Source organism: Symsagittifera roscoffensis, chromosome 7, assembly GCF_963678635.1.
Source record: "Symsagittifera roscoffensis chromosome 7, txSymRosc1.1, whole genome shotgun sequence".
In the NCBI taxonomy this organism is placed as follows: Eukaryota; Metazoa; Xenacoelomorpha; order Acoela; family Convolutidae; genus Symsagittifera; species Symsagittifera roscoffensis.
The window spans coordinates 14935603-14943174 of record NC_087068.1 but is presented as its reverse complement, the minus strand read 5'-3'; the positions used below and the strand labels follow the sequence as shown (position 1 = coordinate 14943174).

At 32.3% G+C, this 7572-nt stretch overlaps 2 protein-coding genes across 5 annotated transcripts in view; both read left to right on the top strand.

The window, feature by feature from the left end:
- Window positions 1–7572, top strand: part of LOC134851455 (DDB1- and CUL4-associated factor 5-like) — a 333286-nt gene that overhangs the window by 155565 nt on the left and 170149 nt on the right. The window lies entirely within an intron of this gene.
- LOC134851453 (uncharacterized) overlaps window positions 1–7572 on the top strand; it is a 326278-nt gene that overhangs the window by 155570 nt on the left and 163136 nt on the right. The window lies entirely within an intron of this gene.

The following is a 7572-nucleotide window of genomic DNA, read 5'->3' as shown; positions in this document are numbered from 1 at the left end:
CACCATAAATTTTTTTCACATCTCGTAAATAATCTCTGTGCCATCTATACTGTGCTCGTGCGTGCTTGCTATGTAGGCGTTACATAAAAAGACCTTGTTATTCGAGTTTCTCTTAGCTCTGCCAGAAATTCTCGGTTAGCTTTCAGCTAATTGTGTGTCGGCTTTAATTCTGCCGGCTTAATTCCCTTTTTCAACTTTCGGTCGTATCGATTGCTATTGATTAAATCTGTCTAAAAGTTTTTAAAGCTTCAAACTCTCCGACACTTCGCAATTTTATTTTGTTCGAAATTTTTGTCGATACTTCTCGAATGGCATGCTGTATTTAGCATATCGTTGTTGAAGACGCTACTTGAGATCATGAATAAATGCTTAGTTTTCTTGAATGCGCTTTCCGATAATTTTTTTAGTCTGCATACTTTTTATATTGGTTCAATTGCTTTCCAGCTTTTTCCTGAAACGATAAATTTTTTAGACAATAGACTGTGGTTTAATAAGGCTCAAGTGAGATAAAATCAAAGAATACTTTCGATATTTTTTTGCTCTGTAATTTCAGAGTTCATCGTTTTAAAGTGTCACATTTAGTTGTTCGTAGCTGTTTTATCTGATACACTTGTTATATTTCTCTCGTTCTGAAAGTTTTTGTATTTTCTCTGAGCAGCGTAAATTTAGTTTAGGTAATTGGTTTCTTACAACACAATTTACTGTATGTGTAGCGTCTTCATTATAGATACATTTGAGATTATTTATGAAAGGATTTAAGGTAATGGCACATCGAAATTTTTGAAATATCGCTTCCATGTTTCTCGAAAAGAGTATTGTTTCAATTTTGATCTCATAATTTTTTTAAGCGAGTATAACTTCTATGATTTGCGATAAGCAAGCATTATCAAATCATAGAACGTAGACTCTTTCTATGATTTCTTCTTTCAATTTGTATAACCGAAACAGTGAATTCTCTGGTTTTTGGACTCGGGATTTTTTTTTTCGGACTTTCTTGTATCTCTATGCTCTTGTCCGCTTAGTTCTCTGAGCTCGCATTTTGTTTTGGTGCAGCTAAATGGTTTTCAATCTTTAGTGTTTTGAGTTAGGATTTTAAAAGTTTTTATGGCTTCAAAATTTGTTTAGGCTATTCTCTCACGGCAGAACAGGCTTTTACCCGAGTTTCTTTTGCGTACTCACGGCCTATTAAGTTTTGCCTGAGTTCTAGTTTAAAGGTAGTAGGTGGGTTCTCCGACAAGTTTTCATCATTAGGATGATCATTTGAAAATTACATTTATAAATTTAGATTTGGGTGAGATTTTTTCTTGACTATGCCTATTTGGTCTCATTTTTTGGTTGACTAGCTACAATGCTAAGTTTGTGTTGCATCGAATGTGACGAGAAAGTCCGCTTCATCTCTGTGTTTGGCTTTTCCAACATCTTAACAGCGAGTGTGGATTTACAGATAATCGTACAATTACAACTACTTTTCCGATGCAACTGGCCAAGTTATGATGCCGTTTTTTTCTAACCTTTGTCGAAGCATTAAAATGAATGCAGTTTTCCGTGCTTGCAAGAATTATGGCCATGAAAATTTGTCAGTGGTTGTATAAAATCAGACAAATAAATGTTTAAGCTTGCCTGAAAATCCAGCAGAAGGTGGTGCAATAAAGTCACTAAGAACAAGTTTAGTTTTTCCCCGACTTTTTATTTCAATAAATGTTTTTTGCCGAGTTTATCTTCTGTCGTACTAAGATAACGAATCATATTTTATTTTAGTTTTTTTCCTTTAGAACACTTTAAAAAATTTAAAAAAGGGATTATCCCTCAAACAAAAATCCTAGAATTCTTTTGGCTAAATTGAAAAAAAAAATGGATTTCGGGTTAAATTCTTTGATTTTAAAATGCCTTGTCTAGACAATCGACTCCAACATAGATATAGTTATAAGGATTTGTTGATAGTACGAAGTAAATGCGGTGTGCCGCAAGTCTCAGTAATAAGGCTTTTATTTTTTCCTTTATATCAACGACTTTCCATAAGTGATTGAAGATAGCAAAACATTTTTTTTCGCAAACGACTTTTTTTTTATTGTCGGATGCATTTTGCCAAAGTCTATAAAATGCTGAATAATGGTTGAATGATACCCATAACCTTAAATACAGATGAAGGTAATTTGGTAACTATTGGCGTCAAATAAAAAATTAAAATCTGAAATTTCGATTGCGAAAATTAGTAGCTCCAATACTCAGACGAAACGCTCTTGCAACTATCTTGGTGTATTTAAGGACAAAAATTTCAGTTTTAACTATTAAACAAATACACTCAATATAAATTTGCTAGGTTTTTGGGAATACACCAAAACCTATCCGCTGGTAAATCTGAAAACTGAAATCCACTTTCGAAATTAGAAATTGATCACATTTTTTGTGATTTTTACTTTTTGCTGTGCAATAGAGGAGTTTCCTTTCTTTTTAAGAAAGCAAATGAACTAAACTTAAAAGAAATTATAAGTCAAATTGCGAAAAATCAAATTTGAGCTTGGGCAAATCTTAACTGTTTTCCTAGTGCTATAAAAAGTCTTCACCACGCTCATTGATTCGAATTTACTGAAAAACTTGAAATTCTTTGATTTTTATTTGACAAAAACTGGAGGAGTTTTGGAACTGAATTTTCTTCAGCTTTGGTAATGAAGCAGTTGCTTCGAGTGTCATAAAAATTTGTACAAATCACATCATTTGCCATACAAAAATATGTGCAAGTATTCAATAAGAAGATTGAGCATCAAGCGATTTTCGAACACGTATAAGATTCATCACAGCTCGTTTGACTAAATCAAAGAAGCAACCATTTGTGAAAGCACGTATTTTTTTTCAAATTTTCAGGAAGATAACTGCAATTGCTCTCCGTGCAGTGCTTTGTTGGAGTAAAAGGAAAATGAAAACAATTTTAAAAAGTCGAGAAGATTGATTTCAAATCACATATCAAAAACGAAGTCAGGAGAACATTAGAAAAGTGTTAATAAATTCAAAAAAAAACAAAGTAAAAAAATTGAAGGAAAAACATTTTGAAGGAAATTGTTGAAAATTCAAGCATTTTAAAGGACAGTATTTTGACCAGCATTTTGATGAAAAAAACTCAATTAGAAAAATTATATTCTTTTCTAATTTTAATTTGCTTGGCAAACCCATATAGTAAATCTAATTTCGAAATCACGTTCTTAGCGCCATATGTACATTTGTATTTTACAGCGTAACTTGACTTCTTCTTAGCCCATTAAATTGAATGGAACTTTGAAAAAAAAACAGAAATTACAGGCAGATAAGTAATTTAAATTTTAATAAAAATTATTTCCAAGGATTTTCTCTTTAAAGCGAAAAAAGTAACACGACCTGTATCTTGAAAAAGTGACTTCGAGTAGTTCATTGACATTTGAACAAAAATTCAAAAACAATCACAAAAGTTCTCGGAAGTTAAAAGCCTTTAAAACCCAAAATAACAAAAATACATAACCCTGCACAATTGATGAAACACATAAAAACCGTTATTTAATTATACTGACAGTTGATTCCATCACGAGAAAAGTCCGCGCTGTGAAAAAAAACTAGGTAGACAAAAATGAGCACTCAAATGATAAGCCGACAATTACATTTATGATGTGAAACATTTTAGTCAGCAAATAAAACAGGTCAGTCATATTCGAACCCTGAACTTTTGTCGTCGCAGGCATGTCTGCACCAAAACTACAGAATAAAAAGCTGAACAAACAACTGAAAAATTAGTACAAAAAGCGAAAACAAGATACCGCAAAAACATGGCATCATTTGTAAGCGGACAGAGGAGAATAAATCCATTTAAAAAAACTGAAAAAAAAAATGTCGAAGAAACTACACAGTTTTCATACGTTTGTCTTCAAGGATGTTCATTTTAAGCAGTAAATGTCAAGAAGCACCATCACGAGCATTATTATTGTACTAACTACTTGAAAAAATTTTACGCTATAAAGCTTTGAAACCACCCCTGGAAACATCAAAAGGAAAAAATCTGTTTTACAATACTGGATGACTACGCCAATATGAAAAAAGCCTAAATATTTTGAGCCGATTAAACAATTCAAGCTGCAAAAAATTATAAATAAAAAACTATACATAAAATCAAGGTTGGTAAATTAATAAACAATCGAAATAAATGAAAATGAAATTTAATTATAGTGAACATTATATTTATCACAGGAAAAATCCACGCTGTGACAACTACATCGAAAAAAAGCAGACATATGAAAGGAAAATTTGAAAACTCGCCGAAAAAAACAGGTCCTGGTCGGATTCAAACTCAGGCTGTTTGCCGTCTCACAAATAGACGTTACCCCTAGATGTGCAGAAAACTTTAATTTGAATTTATACTAATCTAATTTTCGAAATGATTTTTTGAGACAAATGGTCAAAACAGAAAAGCTTTTGTTGTGAGTTGATAATGCTTGCTAATCTCAAGCCTAGTCACTGATCGAATATACGAACAAAAACACGACGAAAAAGGAGCTCTCAAAGATGCAAAAACGCTTTGAAATGAAATCAACTACAAATTACAATATCCACAGCGGAGTTCAGCAAAAGACGACGTAAAACTAAACAAAGAAATAACTAGAAACAAACACAAAAAAGCTGAACAATAAAAAATAAAAACATCTTTTATAACTTTGCTTGACGGAAATCATTGCCAGGTAAGATGCTAACACCACGAGCTCCCGTTTGAAGACATTGTCCACCAGGCCAATCGACCCAATAGCCTCCAATAGGTCATTGGTCAATTTTCACACACTGGGAACTGTCTAGGTACTCAGAAGAAGTCACTCTGAAGTCACTCTAAATTGTGATCACGCAAAATCAGCAGTCAGACTCTTGATGCTGTCTGCGTTAGAGCGGTTTTTTCAGCATCGGAAGTCCCGGCTTCAGTTGTCCGCTTTCGTGCACTACTTGCAGCTGAAAGACAAATAAATAGCCAGCTGATATACAGGTAGCCCATCATCTGAATGCAGTTATAGATCCAAAAATCAGTAGCAGTTGGTCCCAATTTGGGTTCCTGTATGACGGACCCTGAAAGTTTTCAAAAAAATTACATCTAGCTTGAGGTAACAAGTAAAAAACCGGTATCAGTTGTTAAAAAATGAGATTAGCCTAGGAGTTAAAATAAGCTAGGTTTACGAATTAATTTATTTAAACTAAAACTTGTTTGAGAAGATAGTAAAAAAGAACGGGTTTTCTACTAGCTAATTATTTGTAGACTTTTAAAGTAAGAATAGTTTAACAGACAGTTAGGTATAAATTTGAGAATTCTAGGCTAGACTAAGATGTAAAACTCAACGTAAAAATTTGAATTCAGATTAGTTTCAATAGAATAACAATGAACGTAGTCATGAGAATCCAAAAGGCGATACTTTTTTGGCAGGTACATTGAATGACTTTTTAACTCATAAAATAAGCAAAAAGGTTATTGTGTACTATAATACTCAAACATTTTTAAATTTTGTCTGGGATCACGCTATTTGAGGAAAAATTGTCCAGAAATACAATCCAGAAAATCCACAGAATTTCCAGAAAATTAAATAGGTCTTCAGCTAAGCCAACAAAGTTTGTTGAAGTCCCGTGAAGCCAGAAGAAAAATAGTTGTGCCGAATATACTTTTAAGTTTTAAAATCTTAACAAAAAAAACGACTATCAGGAAAATCATATGCAGTTAAGTTTTAACTAACTTAAAAAAATTAAAACACTGTCAATAAAAATCGCTCATAGTACAAAACACTCCGTCGTGGGGCGCCTTAGCTGACAAAACATCGGTAGCCGAACAAAAGGCCGCAACTTTTTTCCTGTTCAAAAAATAATCTGGTCCTGGTTTGACTCGAATCTGGAACCTTTGACGTCCCAAGTGTAGTCATTACCTCTAGTTCTACAAGTGTGCCGAAGAAGCTGTGAAAATTGAATTTACACCAACACAAGCTATTAAATGATTAAACTGGTTTTGTTAAATAAATTTCAAAACCAAATGAAAAATCTACAAGCTAGTCAATCAAGTAAACTTTTGATTATATCATTTTTTTTCATTGTGTATTTTCATCATCGTGTTTTTTCTTTTATTTCGCATAATTTTAAAACTTTTCTAACAAATTACTCAGCTAATGAAACATAGCAATATTTCAAGTTATTTCATTGAGCAAACTGGTTTGTGAAATGTTTACTTTTTTGTAGGCAAGCTGTTCAAGGTATTGAACTTCAAAATAGCTCAGTTGATTCAGAAAAAACACCAGTTCGCAAAAGTTTCAGTTTTTTTGTTCAATCTATTCAGGCAAAAAACAATGACATTTTTCAGGTAGATTCATAAAGCGGATCGGCTTGCAAAAGAAACTCAAGTTATTTCATAGAGATAATCAATTTGAGAAAATTTAAGATGTTTTAGCAAGCTATTCATGAGAACTTTGAATTGTTTCAAGTTACTTCAGAGAACGCATTAATTGACAATTTTTTTTTAAATTTTTCAGAGCAAATTGGTTTGCAAAGAAAAAACAAGTTTAAGATATAGAAGCAATAAAACTTAGCTTAGTTTGCAGCTAAAGAAATAAAATTGATCAATCAAGCTATTGCAGCAGTGAAGTCTTAAGATACTTTGACTTTTTTGCCCTAACAGCTGGTTATCAATTTTTCAAATTGATTCAAAAAGTTGTTGTTTTTCTAGATAATCCATTCAAACGATGAAATTTTGAAAAATTTGGTTCACAGAAAGAATTTGTTCGTGAGAAATTTAAGATGTTTAACAAGCTATTTAAGCAATAAAACATTTCCAGTTTTTTGTAGAGCGCATCGATTCACGAAAAAAGTCGAAAATTTCTCAGCAAGCTGTTTTTCGAAAAAGCTTCGGAATATTTTGAGTTATTTCTTTGAGCACAACGCTTCGCAAAATGTTTCCATTGCTTTTTTTGGAGCTAATTGGTTTGCAGACATGAAGTTTCTTTAAAGAAGCTCATCAAACATTGAAATTTTCAAACAATTCGAAGTTGTTTTAAGGATTGCTTCGCAAAGAAAAAATAAGTTTTTCAAGCAAGCTATTGAAGCGATGAAATTTTGAAATATTATCGAATTTGCTAAGCTAAAAAAAATTTTCAAGCAAGCTATTACAGTGATGAAATTGAGAAAATTTGAAGTTTTGTCATAGCTTGGATTGCTCTACTTAAAGGTTTAGATTATTCAAGCAGGTTTTGTAGCGATGAAATTATGAATTTTTTGAAGTTGCCTTCAAAGCTTGTATCGCTTTGCAAAAACAGTTAACTTTATCAAACGAACTATTGAAGCAATGAAATGCCAACGGTTTTTTGCTTCACTGTCTCACTTTTCTGATTTTCAAAAAGGTTCGCAAAAATTATTGTTTCTGACTAGTATTCAAAGGGAGAAGTTTCAAAATCTGCTGAAAAATACTGAGGGAATTTGTTCGAGATAAATTTAAGACTGTGTGAGCAAGCGAGTCGAGAAATGAAATTTTGAAACGTTTCAAAGTTGTTTTCATCGATTGGATGGAATTGAAAAAAAATTACTCAAGCATTATTTCGC